Source organism: Musa acuminata, chromosome BXJ1-9, assembly GCF_036884655.1.
Source record: "Musa acuminata AAA Group cultivar baxijiao chromosome BXJ1-9, Cavendish_Baxijiao_AAA, whole genome shotgun sequence".
In the NCBI taxonomy this organism is placed as follows: domain Eukaryota; kingdom Viridiplantae; phylum Streptophyta; class Magnoliopsida; order Zingiberales; family Musaceae; genus Musa; species Musa acuminata.
Genome location: NC_088335.1, coordinates 20,656,437 through 20,675,138, shown reverse-complemented (window position 1 = coordinate 20,675,138; position 18,702 = coordinate 20,656,437).

Here is an 18,702-nt window from a genome sequence, read left to right as displayed (position 1 = left end):
GGCACCGCCAGGGTCAGAGGTGGCACCGCCCAGGAGAGGTTCTCCAGCGAAGCTGGGAGGTGCAACCGCCCCAGGCAGGCGGTGGCACCGCCTGGGCTCAGTCTCCGAGCGAGACTGGGCGGTGCAACCTCCCTGACAGAGAGGTGGCACCGCTTGAGCTCGGTCTTCGAGCTCTGGCAGAGAGGTGCAACCGCCTCAGTCAGGAGGTGGCACCGCCTGGGGCTCAGTCTCGGAGCCAAACTCAGGCGGTGCAACCGCCCCTGACAGAGAGGTGCAACCGCCTGGGCTCAGTCTTCGAGCTCTGCCAGGCGGTGCAACCTCTCCAGTCAGGAGGTGCAACCGCCTGATCCCGGAATTCCGGGATTTGATCGTTTTGAGCTCCAAATTTGAATTGGGTTGGGGCCTATAAATACCCTACCCATTCAGCACTGAAAAGATACAGATCCACACCGAATTCCTGATCTTTTCTGTGATTCTAAGAGCTCAAATTTGTGCAAAGTCCTAAAGTTCTCCTCTTTCTGTTCTTCAAGTTTTGAGTTGTAAAGAGAGGAGAAAAAGGATCTGTAAAGGTTGTCTCCTGAGCCTGTCAAAAGGAGAGAAACTGTAAAAGGGCAGTTGGCCTTCGCCTATTGAAGGAAGGCCCCTAGTTGACGTCGGTGACCTCGTCGGTGGAGGAAGCCAAAAGTGGAGTAGGTCAAGACTGACCGAACCACTCTAAATCTCTGGTTTGCATTTATTTTGAGCACTTTATCATTACTGCAAACCTCCTACATAGCTTCTGCTCTCTGCGCCTTTACAAACAAGTTTCTAAGTGCTGATCTTTCCGAATCTGCATTCAGACGTAAATCGGTGTTTTCGTACGATATTTACATTACAGTTTACGTTTACGTTTTGATTCTGCAAAACTGTCTTCTGCACTTTTTATGATCGAGTTTCTAAGTTCAGATCCCTTTGAAACTGCGTTTAGACGTAAATCTACGTTTAGGCGCAAACTGCGTCTAGACGTAAAAACTGCGTTTAGACGTAAACTGCGCAAACTGTGTTTAGACGTAAAATTGTGTTTTTGACGTAAACTGCGCAAACTGTGTTTAGACTTAAAACTGTGTTTTAGACGTAAACTACTTTTAAACGTAAAACTACGTTTAGACGTAAAACTGCGTTTAGACGCAAACTGCGTTTAGACGTAAAACTGCGTTTAGACGTAAAACTGCGTTTAGACGCAAATTGCATTTAGACGCAAATTGCATTTAGACGTAAACTGTGTTTAGACGTAAACTGCACTTAATCATAAGTTATCTTAGAATCGGCTTTTGCATCAAAACTGATTTTTATCGAACGAACGCAGCTTTCGTTTTTAATCGCTAAAAGATTTCCGCTGCACTAATTCACCCCCCCCTCTTAGTGCTCTCGATCCTAACAATTGGTATCAGAGCGGGGTATTTCTCATTTCGGATTTACACCCGAGAGAAATGGCTCTTCAAGAGGGCTTTTCGGTCTTTCGTCCACCGTTCTTTAACGGATTGGACTATACTTATTGGAAAACTCGAATGAGAGTTTTCTTGATTTCTCTAAATCTGGATTTATGGAATATCATTGAAAACAGCTTTCAACTTCCCTCTAAACCGATGAACGAATGGTCGGATTTGGAGAAGAAGTATTTCTCTTTAAACGCAAAGGCTATGAATGCCTTATTTTGCGCTTTGGACAAAAATGAGTTCAATCGGATTTCTACGTGTGAAACAGCTTTTGACATTTGGCGAACACTTGAAATCACGCACGAGGGAACTAGTAGTGTCAAAGACTCGAAAGTTAACTTTTTATTGCATGATTTCGAGCTTTTTCGAATGCAACCAAGCGAGACTATAGGCGACATGTACACCCGTTTCACGGATGTCGTCAATAGTTTAAGAGCTCTTGGAAAATATTTTTCGGACTTTGAACTCGTAAACAAGATTTTGCGTTCTCTTTCTAAGAAGTGGGATTCAAAAGTAACTACAATACAAGAAGCTAAAAACCTAAACAACTTACCACTTGAAGAACTAATTGGTTCATTGATGACATATGAAATGGTGCACAATGCACATGATGAACATGTTGAACACAATCACCTTCCAAAGAACAGGAAGGATTTGGAACTCTAGACAAATGAATGCCACTTGAGCGATGACTCAAGTGATGAGGACAATGATGAACAAAACAACCTTCCAAAGAACAGGAAGGATTTGGGACATAGAACATTTGAAGACCACTCGAGCATAAGCTCAAGTGATGGTGAACTTAAACTACAAATGAAACGAAAATTAAAAAGCAAAAAGAATCGAACTACTTGCTTTAAACGTAAGAAGAACAAAAATTGGGATGAATCGAGCTCCTCCGAAGAAGAGAAAGTCAACAAAAGCGAGGTGGCAAACTACGCCTTTACGCCTTTCGACGCTGAGGTAATCAAAATGCCTTTAATTTACTTCGAAATTACATGATGTTTTTCATGATGCATTTTTCTTTTTCTTTAAAATTTCTTGAAAATTATATTTTTAATAATTTAATAATGAAAATGCAAAAATATGATCATGCTTGTAATTTTGAAAATGATAATGAAAATTGCATGTCTTATATTAATGCAAGATAGAAATCTAATGATTTTACACCTAGTGAGATTAATCTTATTTATGTGCTTGAGAAGCAAGAATGTATATTTTGATGATTTTCATATTGCTTTTCAATGACGATACATGGCTTTTATCTGGAAGGCTTGATATTTTTCATTGTCTTTGTTTATTAAATATGATGTATGGTTTTGACATAAGAATAAAGATTTGAGCATGCTATTATAAAGTCAATCATATAAATTAAAATTAAAGAAGTTTTAGGCATTTATAAGAATCATTCAAAATTATGTTCAATGAAACCTTGCTTAATGTTGCAATGAAAATATTAAAGTTTTGATACTATAATTTGACGATTTTATGCATGAGATTTTAAAGTTGAACTTGATGATTTCAGATTTGACAAATGCTACACTTTAAATATGAATCATGCTTCAATCAGATTAAATGCTTCAATCATTTTCTATCTCTAGAGTTCTCGATTTTGGTGAAATACAAGTGATAAATTCATTTATGATATCTTGTAAATCACTTGAATTATGAATGAGTTTTTCTTTTTTATGATGTGTTAAAAGAATCACTTAAAAAGAAAATGCTTTTCCCATCTTATCGAGATTAATGATTTCATGATATTATGTGAATCTCGAAATTGATTTTGATGAAATAATAATGACGTTATTCATGTTATGAATCTTAAAAATGATAATATGCTTCATGTGATAATATGAATACATGAAACACTTATGATATTCTGTGTATTCATAAAATATTTATCTCATCATCCAATAACTCTTCTTGATATTCCTTATGAGATGAAATGAAATAATGCATGAAATACAAATGAGGAGTTAATGATCATGCATAATAGGATGTAATGAATTCTAGATACCATCGTTTGAATATCTATGATCATGTTGCCAAAATGATATATCATGAATGCTTGAATATCATGTTTGATATGCTCATGATGATGATTGATTTTTCGGTATCGTGCATAAAATTTTTTGAAATGTAATGTTAATGAATTTGTGCATTGAAACTATAATGATGCACAAATAAGAATGATTACTTACCTTTGTCATGATTTAGAAATTGATGTAAAGGGTTTTTCCCTTGTTGACAATGACAAAGGGGGAGATAGCTAGCTTGCACAAGTCAAGAAGATGCAAAAACTTGATTGCTAGCTTGCCTATCGTAAGTAGCAAATATTGCTAATTTGCTTATTTCAAGAAGCAAAAGTTGTCTTCTTGAACATCACCATCTTGAATATCTCAAGAAGAAAGACTTGCAACCTGCACATTACAATAGGAAGCAATAATCATGAGCCTACACAAGAAAGTTATCTTGCATTTGCTTTCGAAGTTTTTGCTAGCTTGTATATTGTGAAACTTGTACATCGTAAAAATTGCTAGCTCGTAGTCTAAAGAGAAACGAAAAGTTGCTATCTCAAAAGAAGCAAATGTGCTATCTTGCCTATCTCAAGAGGCAAAAATGCTAACTTACACATCTAGCAAAACTTGACAAATTTGCATATCTCAAGAAGCAAGAGTTGCTTTCTTGAACATCTCAAAATTGCTAGCTTGCGGGCCTTAAAATGTAGAAATTTTTTGCTAGCTTGTATATGGTAAACTTGTTATCATACTACCATGATGATGAGCATGTCTTATCTTTATGATTGTAATTGAATATCTATAGCAAAACCTTGTCCGAATGGAAGAAAGAGTCAAATTTCATTTTCGGATTCTCTTGAATCTAACATATCAAGTTCACTCTCTTCCAAACTTAACAAGCATATGTCATATCAAGTTTAGTTCATATCATTGATTTTTGACATATGTAATTAACTAGCAAATACATCTCTCATACACACATCATGTGAAAAATATTTTTTGAGAAATTGATTTGATGAATATGGATGAAAGTGTTTTTACTTGCAAGGATTTATTTCACATACATAACAACAAGCACTTATGCTTAAAATTTGCTTATATCGTTCTCCGTTTTGTTAATGACAAAGGGGGAGAAATATATGAATTGATGCTATGAACACTGTTGCAATGCTTGCATCATTAAGAGATATATGAATTGATGCTATGATTGCATCATGCGTTAAGATATCAAGAACTTGTATCATAATTTTACGCGTTGATATCTTACCATGTGATTAAATGCTACAATTAATAAACACTTGAAATGTTTGCGTTATGATATCAAAAGCTTACATCATAATTTTTCATGTTGATATTTGATATTAGCAAACTTGCATGATGATAAAACTTGATAATATGTTTTTCATGCAATGAGTTAAACCATATCACAAACACTTGATTGTGGTACTTCTCCTTTTTGTTGATGACAAACGGGGAGAAGTATGTTGATGACATGACATGTTATGCATAAGTTTATGCATAAGTTCATGATGATATGTTGCAAGTATTCATGATGAATATTGCAATGACTTGAATTCAGTTTGAATTCAAGGTTCTATCAATATGGCATATTGATAGGGGGAGTTTGTTTAAACTCCGGGAGTTAAGGTTAACTCCGACATCAAGTAGTTGTCATCATCAAAAAGGGGGAGATTGTTGAATCTCGTATTTTGATGATGAAACTACTTGATATATGTTTATGATTTAATCTGCATTTTGAGTAACGTAGGATGCTTTGATCAGGATGAGACAATTAAAGCAGGAAAATCATGTTGTGCCGGAGGAACATGTCAGAAGATTGGACGTCGGGCCGGTGGATCGGTCGACGTATCGACAGAAGGCTTCGGGCCATGGACTCGGGCATCGGGCCAAGAAGAGCGGGTATTGTGCCAAGGATATCGAAGTTGCGGAGTCAACTGGCCGATTGGGCAATAGGCTGCAGGAGGGGACGATGCGCCGAAGAATCGGACGAAGCGTCGAGGGACCAATGACATGTCGGACAACTTGGTTAATTGCTTAGAATTAATTGTCTCGATCAAAGTTTTGTTTTAATTGTGCAGGATTAACTATGATAACGATGAAGACATAAAGTGAAACAAAGTGTCGGAGTCAAGCGCGAAGGATTTGTTGCGAGTTCGAGAGTTCGACGGAAGTCCGAAGGTTCATCGGGAATACGATCAGAGCTTGCCGAAGAAGCTCATTGGAACTCGCTAAGAACAAATCGTGAGGTCTAGGAGCTTGCCGGGAGTCCGCAAAATGGTTTCCGAGAGTTCATCGGAAGACCGTCGGAAGTTTGCCGAAAGCTCGCCAGAAGAAGTCTTGACTTGCGAACTTTGTAATAGCTTAGGAAATGTCTTTAAAATCATAGTTAGCACATTAATTAGGGTTAGGATTAGGTGTTAATCCTATAACCCAAGTAGGGGCCAATTAGGCCCAAGTTCGGACTGGTTTGGGCCAAGTTTGGAGCCAAACCAAGTGAGCTGAAATAGTGAAAGAGGTGGCACCGCCAGGGTCAGAGGTGGCACCGCCTAGGAGAGGTTCTCCAGCGAAGCTGGGAGGTGCAACCGCCCCAGGCAGGCGGTGGCACCGCCTGGGCTCAGTCTCCGAGCGAGACCGGGCGGTGCAACCTCCCTGACAGAGAGGTGGCACCGCTTGAGCTCGGTCTTCGAGCTCTAGCAGAGAGGTGCAACCGCCTCAGTTAGGAGGTGGCACCGCCTGGGGCTCAGTCTCCGAGCCAGACTCAGGCGGTGCAACCGCCCCTGACAGAGAGGTGCAACCGCCTGGGCTTAGTCTTCGAGCTCTGCCAGGCGGTGCAACCTCTCCAGTCAGGAGGTGCAACCGCCTGATCCCGGAATTCCGGGATTTGATCGTTTTGAGCTCCAAATTTGAATTGGGTTGGGGCCTATAAATACCCTACCCATTCAGCACTGAAAAGATACAGATCCACACCGAATTCCTGATCTTTTCTGTGATTCTAAGAGCTCAAATTTGTGTAAAGTCCTAAAGTTCTCCTCTTTCTGTTCTTCAAGTTTTGAGTTGTAAAGAGAGGAGAGAAAGGATCTATAAAGGTTGTCTCCTGAGCCTGTCAAAAGGAGAGAAACTGTAAAAGGGCAGTTGGCCTTCGCCTATTGAAGGAAGGCCCCTAGTTGACGTCGGTGACCTCGTCGGTGGAGGAAGCCAAAAGTGGAGTAGGTCAAGACTGACCGAACCACTCTAAATCTCTGGTTTGCATTTATTTTGAGCACTTTATCATTACTGCAAACCTCCTACATAGCTTCTGCTCTCTGCGCCTTTACAAACAAGTTTCTAAGTGCTGATCTTTCCGAATCTGCATTCAGACGTAAATCGGTGTTTTCGTACGATATTTACATTACAGTTTACGTTTACATTTTGATTCTGCAAAACCATCTTCTGCGCTTTTTACGATCGAGTTTCTAAGTTCAGATCCCTTTGAAACTGCGTTTAGACGTAAATCTACGTTTAGGCGCAAACTGCGTCTAGACGTAAAAACTACGTTTAGACGTAAACTGCGCAAACTGTGTTTAGACGTAAAACTGTGTTTTTGACGTAAACTGCGCAAACTGTGTTTAGACTTAAAACTGTGTTTTAGACGTAAACTACTTTTAAACGTAAAACTACGTTTAGACGTAAAACTGCGTTTAGACGCAAACTGCGTTTAGACGTAAAACTGCGTTTAGACGTAAAACTGCGTTTAGACGCAAACTGCATTTAGATACAAATTGCATTTAGACGTAAACTGTGTTTAGACATAAACTGCACTTAATCATAAGTTATCTTAGAATCGGCTTTTGCATCAAAACTGATTTTTATCGAACGAACGCAGCTTTCGTTTTTAATCGCTAAAAGATTTCCGCTGCACTAATTCACCCCCCCCTCTTAGTGCTCTCGATCCTAACAGGTATCTCCTGAACTAACACCAAGCTGACTGCTTGCACCGAGGCCGCCAAGTAGAGGCTAAGGCTTTCGCTCGGCTCGGGCGAAGCAAGTCGAGGCAAGCAGGTGAGGTGCGCCTTTAATTTTTCGAAGGCTTCCTCACACTCCGAGGTCCATGTAAAGTTGTCAGCCTGTCGCAGAACCCGGAAAAGGGGGAGGCACTTGTTGCCTGATCATGACACGAACCTGCTGAGTGCTACCAACTTTCCAGTGAGTCGTTGCACCTCCTTGACCGAGCGGAGGGAGTGCATCTCGGTTATGGCTCGCACCTTTTCTGGGTTGGCGTCTATCCCCCTCTAGTGAATGATAAAGCTAAGGAACCTCCCCGAGCTGACCCCGAAGATGCTCTTTGCGGGATTCAGATGCATGTTGAACCGCTTGAGCATTTGGAATGTTTCCACTAGGTCAATCAAGTGCGTGCTTGCAACCTTGCTTTTTTATGATCATATCATCCACGTACACTTCCATATTCCTCCCGAGTTGGTGCTTGAAGAGTTTGTCGACCATCCTTTAGTAAGTTGCCCTAGAGTTTTTCAAGCAAACGGGCATCACCTTGTAACAATACGCCTCACTGTTGGAGACCAAGGCAGTGTTCTCTTGATCATGAGCTGTCATCCGGATTTGGTTATAGCCCGAGAATGCATCCATGAATGTGAGGAGTTCATGGCCTGTAGTGGTGTCGATTAACTGGTCTATCCTGGGGAGTGGATAGCAATCCTTGGGGCATGCTCGGTTGAGATCGGTGTAATCAACACACATCCTCCAGCTTCCATTATATTTCTTAACGAGGACTACATTCGACAGCCACTGAGGGTATTAAACCTCAGTGATGAACCCGACCCTTTTAAGGTGGTCGACCTCATCACCGATTGCCTTCTGTCAGTCGGGGGCAAACTTCCTTGGTCTTTGTCTCATCGGCCGAGCCTCGGGGTCAATATTGAGCCAGTGTTGGACCACTTTCGGGTCAATCCCGGGCATCTCGTCGGGGGACCAGGCGAACATGTCGGCATTCCTCCTCAGGAAATCAATGAGGTGGAGTTGATCTGCTACAGGGAGTGTGGTTCTGACCTTGACGGTCAAATCGAGTCGGCTCCTTTTTAGGGACACCTCGACAAGTCGCTCGGGAGGCTCCAGCAACGTCGGTGCCATGGGTCCTTCACGGGGGTCGGGGGCTTGAGTTGGTCACGATTTCTCCGGGAGAGTAACCATGGTGAGATAGAATTGCCTTGACTCCCTCAGGTCACTCCGAACCTCCCCGATCCCTGCCGAGGTCGGAAACTTGATGGCCCTGTGGTAGGTGGAAACCACCACCTTTAACTTGTTGAGCGTCGGTCTGCCAAGGATGACGTCATAGGCTGAGGGCAGATCGACTACCATGAAGGTAGCCAACACTGTCTTCACTCTCGGCTCCTCCCAAATGGTGATAGGGAGGACCGTAGTCCCAAGCGGGGAGATGGAATCCCCCGTGAATCCTGTGAGCGCTGATGCCATGGGGGTGAGGTCTCCCTCGGTCAAGTCGAGCTTCTTGAAGGCGTCAAAGTAAAGGACGTCGGCGGAACTCCCAATGTCAACCATCACCCTTTTGACTCGGGCGTTAGCGACCTGGATGAAGATCATCAGAGCGTCATCGTGATGGGAACTCTCGACTTCTCCAGCCCCGAAGGTGATTTCAGGCTCGCGTTCAGACCGAGGTCACTTCTTGACCGTGTTGCGAGTGTAGGCCTTCCTCGATGTAGAGCTATTGCCACCGGCTACTGGCCCCCCGGAGATGACGTCAATTTGTCTTTCGACGGGTCCCTTAGGGCGCGGAGTCGCTTCCCGGGGTTCCTTGAGATAGCGTCTGAGGTGGCCTCTCTAGATTAGCCCCTTTATTTGATTTTGGAGGTCATGGCAGTCCTCCGTGTCATGGCTGTAGTCCCAATGGAACCTACAATATTTAGACCGATCTTTGTGAGGGGCCTTCATGGGGCGAGGTTGTCGCAGGAGACCCTTTTCCCTAATTTGGAGTAAGATCTCAGTGTGGGACGTATTCAAGGGGAGAGGCGGGGGTCTCGGGAGCAGTAGTTCATATCGGTCGGGCCTCCGGCGAGGCTACGTTGGGGCTACTAAGGTCATTCCTTGGGACTATTCCGCCCTTGGCCTCTTGCCATCCATGTGCTTCCCTGCCACCAACGCTTCGGCGGTGACATATTGGTTAGCACGCTAGAGCATTTTGAAGACAATCACTGGAGGTTTCTCGATCAGTAACTAGAAGAACCTCGAAGGCTTCAAACCCATTAGGAATGCCTGCATGATTAAAGAGGGGTGAGCATCCAAGAATCCCCGGATCTCAGTGGCAAAACATGCCACAAACTGGGAGAGCGGCTCGTCTTCACGATGTGATAACGTAAGCAGGGCGGCCATGGAAGGCCTAGGTCGCACGCTAGCAAGGAAGTTCTGCTCGAATTCCCTTGCAAGCTGATCGAAGGACGAGACCGAGGATTGGCGTAGCCGACTGAACCACGCTTGCGCCGGTCCCCTCAAGGTAGTCGAGAATGCCCGGCACATCAATGCATCAGAGGTGCCATAGAGGGCCATCTAAGCCCGAAATGCGGAGACGTGCTTCGCAGGATCAGAGCCGTCATCGTATGTTTCCAATGCCGACAGCCTGAAGTTGAGGGGTATCGACTTATCCTATACTTCTTGAGTGAAAGGGGACCCGCCTGAGCCACCTTCGCTGGCCTCACCCCACGATTTTTGGAACTTGCACTGGAACTCGTCCAGACGTCGGTTGACTCAGGACAACTAGGTGCTAAACGAGTCATCTACCGAGTCGGATGATACAGTGTCAGGTTCAAAGTGGGGTAGTGTGGCTCGGTAGGGTGCGGGTATGTTTTTCCCGAGCGGACCTCTTAGATCCCTCGCTTGATCTCGGGCTTCTCCGGTCTCGACTTGCTCCCCGCTCGGCCTCTGCCAGGTAGGGTCAGTCGGGGGAGCCGCTAGCCGCACGATCCGAGGAATGAGTGGAGCGAGCGTCTACATCATGCCCCCCATGGTTTGCACTTACTTGGTCAGGCTGAGGAATGCCTCGGATGTTATGGTCGAGGGTCCCATAGTAAGTCTGGGGGGCGACAGCCCCGGGTCGTTGAACAAGCGCCAGTAGTGATCTGGCGTCGAGGCCGGCCCCCGCACCCCCCCCCCCCCCCCCCCCCATCTCCGGGGGCGGGGGGGAGGCCTGACTTTCGGGTTTGCTGGAAGGGAAACTAGTCGGTGGTTCTCCCTTGGGGAGAGCTCCTACCAAGAGCTCCTGCGACATGCCCTCCTTCTAGCGCCAAAATGTTAACGAACAAATATATTATGGTTGATGAGTCAGCATGGCTTGGTTCACAAGTCGATGTCGGGAGCCTTCTGTTGGTTGAACTGGATGCCAAGGTCAATCGGGCCCTTGCGACGGGGTGCTGGTTGGCGCTGGTCGGGATCTGGGCTAGTTGATGGCTCACCTTGGGGACGTTGGTCGGGATCCAAGCACCGTTTATGATGAGCTACGTCTCTCCATCTCCGAGGTGGTTGGCAGCTCATCCTCGTACACTAGATGGTGATTCCTAGATTGAGACGCTCACCGCTTATGAGGGTCGTCCGCCTGCAAAAATGGCCCTCGTCGGGCGATCCCCGGCCATGGCCCCTCCGACGAGCAAGTTAGTGTGGGGTGGCTTGTTGTTTTTTTATTTTCCCCCCTTTTTGGCTAGAGGTCGGCTAGGGGTTTTATACTATTGCACAAGGGTCGGTAACGCATGGCCGCTGACCCTCGAGGGGTGGAATGAGACTTCTGATCGACCGCCATGTTCGAGACATGCAGAGTAGTGTCATACGGCACCGCTTGAGCTCTCGAGATGGGGCAGGTGGAACAGCTTCTTAGTACGGTTATGACTTGGCATGTGGCATTAATGGTGACGTGTTGGGAGTTCCAAAATATGCCATATCACCCGGTTTTCAAGGTACTGGCGATACCATCGCCTGTGCTAGGCGAGACCACCGCCTGCAGCACTGACATTAGGCGGTACCACCGCCAGTCTAGTAGTACCACTGCCCAGTCTGGTAGTACCACCGCTTGACAGTCTCTCAGAGACTGTGTTTGGGCGGTACCACTACCCAGACTAGTGATACCACCGCCTGACATATTTTCAGAGACTGTACCATGATGATTCCACCTATTGGGTCACTGTTTGGACCTTTCACTTAGCCCAACACAGTCCAAACTTGGGCCCAATTGGCCCCTAATTGAGTTGGCCCAATTCTAACCCAATTACACCTAAAACCTACTTCGATCTATATAATTATTATAAAGCTAATTAAATGTTGTCCAACATGTCATTGGTTCATCGACGCTTCGTCCGAATCTTTGACATATCATCCTCTCTTGCGGCCTATTGCCCAATCGACTAGTTGACCTCCGCAACTCCAATTTCCTTGACGTAATTTCCACTCTTCTTGGCCCGCTACCCGAACCCATGGCCCGAAGCTTTCTGTCAATACGTCAACCGATCCTCTGGCTCGACGTCTAATCTTCTGACATGTTTCACTCCGGCCCAACATGATTCTTCCTGCTTTAATTATCTCTCCCTAATCGAAGCTTCCGACATCACTCAAAATGCAGATCAAATCATAAACAATATCAATTGGCTTTATCATTAAAATCCAAGATTCAACAATTTTCCCCTTTTTAATGATGACAACCAATTGATGACGGAGTTAAGCTTAACTCCCCCTATCAATATGCTACATTGATAGAACTCTTTAATTCAAAAAAATTGAATTCAAGTCAAGGCAAATTTAATCATGAAATCATTATAAGTCCAATCAACATGTCATCATAAAATCATGCATAATCTAAAATTTCAATATATCATTCAATGCATGATTGTCATAATATCTTCTCCCCCTTTGTTATCAACAAAAAGAAGAAGTGTAACTATGCAAGTTAGTAAGATAGTAAATATTGAACATGCAAGCTAACAAGTTTGAGAGATATGCAGAGTTTAGCATGTTTGCTTTTCTTTGTAATATTTAAGCTAGTAAGTTTTCGAAAAAGAATGCAAGATAGCATTTTTGCTACTTGTTGAAGTTTGCAAGCTAGTAATTCTTGCTTCCTTTTGCAATGTGCAAGTTGCAAGTTTTAATTTTTGAGATAGGCAAGATAGCACTTTTGCTTCTCTTGAGATTGCAAGATAGCATTTCTTGCTTCTTTTTTAAGATAAGCAAATTAATAAGTTTTGCCTCTCTTTGTAATGTTTTCGAAAAAGAATGCAAGATAGCATTTTTGCTACTTGTTGAAGTTTGCAAGCTAGTAATTCTTGCTTCCTTTTGCAATGTGCAAGTTGCAAGTTTTAATTTTTGAGATAGGCAAGATAGCACTTTTGCTTCTCTTGAGATTGCAAGATAGCATTTCTTGCTTCTTTTTTAAGATAAGCAAATTAATAAGTTTTGCCTCTCTTTGTAATGTGTATATTTATAATTTTTGCTTCTCTTTAGATATGCATGCAAGGTTTTCTATCTTTGAAATGTACAAGCCAACAAATTTATCTCCCCCTTTGTCATTGTCAAAAAAGAATAGAAGAATATAATTTTATAATTCTTATTCCCTTTACAATAATTTTCAAAGTATGACAAGGATAAGGTATCAATTTTATTTCAATATGTTTATGCATAATTATAGTTTCAAATTAAAATATTCACAATTTCAAAACCTTACATTTCATCTTTACTTCATGTATGATACCAATCAATCATCACACTATGGGCATATCATACATGATACTAAAGCATTCATGATGTTAAATATTAAATTAATATTTTTTAAGCATTTATCACTTCATGGTTGTTGGTACCAAACATTCATCATTTATTTTCTCCCCTTTTGTTATAGGCAAAAAGAGAGGAATAGCACAAAGGTGTAAATATTCAAGTAATCACATGGAAGATATCAAGAAAATTTTGATGATGAAATATACTTCATGAATTCAAGGAATTAAAAAAAATCATATCATGAAAGATAAGATCATGTGAATACGAAAAGACATGATTCATATAATAAATCTCCTCTTTAAATAAAATACCAAGAAAAAATTGTAGGAGTACAAAGAAGGGATCTTGATTAAAAAAAAATCTTAAGTAATTCTTAGAAATAAAGATCATGATTTGGATAAAACTCATTCAAATTCAAATCATTAAATCATCAAAACTACTTTCAAGAGATTCAAAATGGCATAAATAACTTTATCAACCTCTTAGTGAAAAATCAATAAGATAGAGAAAAAAAAATTTTCAAGAAAAATGTTTTCCTCTTTTTAGTTGTTTCAATTTAAGTAATTTGATTTCATACAAGAATGTCTTTGTCTTTTATGCCAAACAAATACATGCATCATCATTTAAAAGCAAAGTTCATCACGACAAGATCAATAAGCCATACATCACAAAGATCATTATGCATAATTTTGAAATATAAACTCATTAAGTATGATTTCAAATCATCATTACATTATTTTATCAAGCATGATTTCATAAAATGTTTTTAATCAAAATCATTTTGTTTGTTGTAGTAATGCATTTTCCTTCTTTGCATCAAGGATTCAATCATATCATGAGATATACAAATCATAAATACAAAAAAATTATGTCATGAATGATATAAGATAAAAAATGTAACGCGTAATTCCAAAATATAAAATTTTAAATCATTATGCATCATTAGATCTACAAAATGATCATTTTCAATTAAAATGATTAAGTGAATTTAACTCATCATACTTAGTGCTAGGAGTTAATATGCAATTGTCATGCTCAATTTTTTTTTTTCAAAATCACTAGAAAGATAAGCATGATCCCAAAACTTTTAACATTTTCATTACATCATGCAATTTTCAAAAAACATTATATATAATTTTTTTAAACTAATTTAAAAATAACTCATGAAATGCATCATGTAATTTTGAAATAAAATAAAGAAATTTTGGTTACCTCGTCGTCGAAAGTTGTTAAGGCATAGTATGCCACATCACCTTTGTTGGTTTGTTCTTCATCTTCGGATGAACTTGATTCGTCCCAAGCCACCTTGAATATTCTCTTTTTCTTTTGTAGCTTCTTCTTTTTAGATTCATTTTTGTTCTTAGATTCTTGTTTTAAGAATTTTTTTAGCTTTGTAGTCAAGAGTTCAAAGTCGTCATCACTTAGAGCCTTCGCTCGAGTGGTATTCATTTGTTCTAAGTGTCAAATCCTTTATATTCTTTGGAAGGTTATTCCCAACCTCTTCATAAATCATACAACTCATTTCGTAGGTCATCAATGACCCAATCAGTTCTTTAATGGGAAAATGATTCAAGTCCTTTAATTCTTGTATTATCGTGATTTTAGGATCCCAACTTTTTGGAAGGGATCTTAATATCTTGTTAATAAGTTCAAAATTCAAAAAATATTTGCCAAGAGCTTTTAAACTATTGACGACATTCATAAAATGAGTGTACATGTCAACAATAGTTTCACTTCACTTCATACGAAATAACTCAATACATCAAAAGATTAACTTTAGAATCTTTTACTCTACTTGTGCCTTCGTGTATGATTTTGAGTGTGTGCCAAATATCAAAAGCTATTTTACAAATAGATACTCGATTGAACTCATTTTTATCTAAAGCGCAAAATAAGACATTCATAGCATTGGCATTTAAAGAGAAAGTCTTCTTCTCCAACTCATTCCAATCGTTCATTGGAAGAGAAGACCTTTCAAATCTGTTTTCAATAATATTTCATAAATTAAGATTCAAAAAAAGCAAGAAAACTCTCATTCGAGTTTTCCAATAAGTATAGTTTGTCCTGTTGAACATGGGAGAACAAACAATAGAAAAGCCCTTTTGAAAGCCAAAAAATGTCATTTCTGTTGGGTATTAAACCAAACGAGAAAAAACGTGGCTTTAATACTAACTATTATGATCAAGAATGATATAGGGTGAATTAGTGTCGTAGATAAAAACGTCGGTTTGAAAAATCTTCGTACGATAAAGATCGATCTCGGAAGATACCTTGAAATTGAATGCTTGTTCATAAGTGTAGTGAAAGTAAAGTAAAGAGGAAGTGAAGCAATTGCAAAGTAAGTAAATGACAATAATAGAAATGCACACCGATTTATAGTGGTTCGGTCGTCGTGATCTACATCCACTCGCGATTCCTCTTCACTCGAGGCCACCGACTTCCACTACTGATCTTCCTTCAATGGACGAAGATCAACTACCCTTTCACACCCGATTCTCCTTCTGATAGGTTCAGGCGAAAACCTTTACACCCCCACTTACTCCTCTCTTAAACTACACTAACACTTAGAGTTTTTAGAGGAGTTCTTATAAGATTACAATAGCATTTTTCTTCTTTTTTGCTCTAAATTCTTATATATGTTAACCAAGGATGAGAGGTATTTATAGGCCTTAAGTGGATTCAAACTTGAAGCCTAAAAGTGTCTCATCCCCGATTTTTAGGGTATTAGCGGTACCACCGCTTGTGTTGGGCTGTACCACCGCCTACAGTACTGACACTGGGTAGTACCACCACCTGCAATACTAACATTGGGTGGTATCACCGCTCAGTCTGGTGGTACCACCGCTTGATAGTCTCTAGGAGACTATGTTTGGGCGGTACCACTGATTGACACCGTCTCAGAGACTGTGTCATGACGGTTCGACCAATTGAGTCAATGTTTGAGCCTTTCACTTGGCTCAACATAGCTTAAACTTGAGCCCAATTGGCCCCTAATTGAGTTGGCTCAATTACAATCTAATTATGCCTAAAACCTACTTCGATCTAGATAATTATTACAAAGCTAATCAAATATTGTTTGGCATGTCATTAGTTCATCAACGCTTCATTCAAATCTTCGGCGCATCATCCTCTCTTATAGCCTATTGCCCAATCGGCCAGTTAATCTCCGCAACTCCGATTTCCTTGACGTAATTTTTACTCTTCTTGGCCCGATGCTCGAACCCATGACCCGAAGCCTTTACCGATACGTCGATCGATCCTCCGACTCAATGTCCAATCTTCTGATATGTTTCACTCCGACCCAACACGATTCTTCTTGTTTTAATTGTCTCTCCCTGATCGAAGCTTCCTGTGTCACTCAAAATACAGATCAAATCATAAACAATATCAATTGGTTTTACCATCAAAATCCGAGATTCAATAGCTGAGATATTTGTGTTGTTGATTCTGATCCAGTTAGAGTTAGATGACAGAAAGATTTGGTGAGGGGTGTGGTCAAGACATCACTTCCAGAGGGGCCAGAACCATCACCGAAAACTAGCTTGCTAGTGGTGGAAGGCTGCGGAACCAAGCAGTAGGAGAACTTGCTGTTGATGGAGGAACCGAGCTGGGAAATGAGGGAGAGTTGCTTGGCTCCAAGTCCCATGAGCCCACCAGTCCTGTTGCTGAAGGTGCCGCTGCTCTGATGAGAGCACCCGAAGGTGCAGCTGTCGATCTCTGGAGTAGCGGTCGATGGCAGAGTTTAGAAATCAGTGGCAAAGGGCTGCTACTACTTATTCGTTAGTTAGGCAGATCAGAAGAGGGAAGAAGTCTATCGCTGTCTTTCGCATAGGAAGCTTCGGCGGTGTAGCTGGTAGCGGCCACCGAGATCTGTCCTTCGAGGCAAAGGTTCTCACAAGAAGTTCCACCTCCCTATCGGTTCCCAGGGAACGATCGTAGGAGGAGGAGGGGCGACCATTTGGTGCAGATCAGGCGAATGTCTGTCAGCAAGGAAGAAGGGGGAGCAATGCTGGTAAACGCAACACTAGAGGCATCGCAGCGGAGAGGATATGAGATCTTATGTTGCTAACAGAGGGCATGTTGGGCTATAGTGAGCAGACATTAGCACGAAGCGACAGCGAGAGAAGATAGGCGTCGTCCATCAAAGAGGAAAGCGGTGATATGATCATTGATGACCGAAGGTGGCAGCACCTGTGCTTCCTTTGGGAGCGTCGTCCATGAGAAATAAAGAACAAAGAGGGATGCAGCACCATCGGGAAAGGAGAAGAGAGAGGGATGACACAGTGGATAATGGCGTGGACCTCTTGTCACTGTCAATCGGTGGGGATGGCTAAGTTCCACTTCACAGATCTGGTTTGGAGATTGCTCTGGAGCATAGGCAATGATATGGTCTTCTCCGAAGAAGCTATTTGTAGTGCGGTAGAGATTAGAGAGCTGCAGTAGTTTTTTACCGAACGAGAATTACGATACAAAAGATGATGGATTAGAGCAATGAGATTTTATCATGTAGTCAAAAAAATCTTATCTGCTATCATCTACATCTTCAACTTTTGAAGTCTTGAATTTTTCGAGCTCTGTCTTCACTAATAATAACAAAGCATGAAACATATTCTTTTTCTTGATAACTTCAAATTTTAATTTTTGATATTTGTAATTGTGATATGATGCTCATAAAAACCACATATTTTGGATAAATTTCCTAAAGAAGTTTAACTATCCCTTTTCTTGCATGGCATATTCCGTTTTCAAAATTTACATAACCACCCCGATGATTAAAAAATGATAATTTTATTCTGAAGAAGTGTTCTTTTGAACATTATCTTTCAGACAGTTTGTTTCCCGTAATTTATTGGATAATTTCCATAAATATGCTTCTTACCACAGTAACTACGTGAACGACCTAAATTCTCCTACTTTGTGCATGTCTTTTAACCTAATTTATTGACCATGAAACGGGTGATACTAGACGCCCAAGTATCGAGATAGAGGTGATGATACGACACTTCATGTGACTCAGTTATTCTGCAATCCCCACGGCATATATCTTACGGGTCTCATCAGAGTGTCCTGCACAAGGCTGGCTGCAGGTCTGCAACTAATTTTGTGGCTTGTCCAGAGGACATGGGATCCAATTAGGTGACTGCACGGTAGTAGCAGGAAGTGTTCATGCCAGTCTCTCCTGCTGAGCAACGAAAGACTAAGAGGCCTATCCGTAAGAACATTGGGACCCACACGATGGGTTTCTCCACACAGTTAAATTTATGATGTTTAAAATAAATGATGGAAGGGGGGAACAATTAAAATATTTATCAATTAAAATAGCTGACGACTCCAAATTTAGGAACTCACACCGCCTTTTACTGAAGGGTTAAACGGCGGGGCGGTTTGTGACGACGCCACCACAAGTGCGCCCCCTTTGTTTGCGAAGAGTTAAA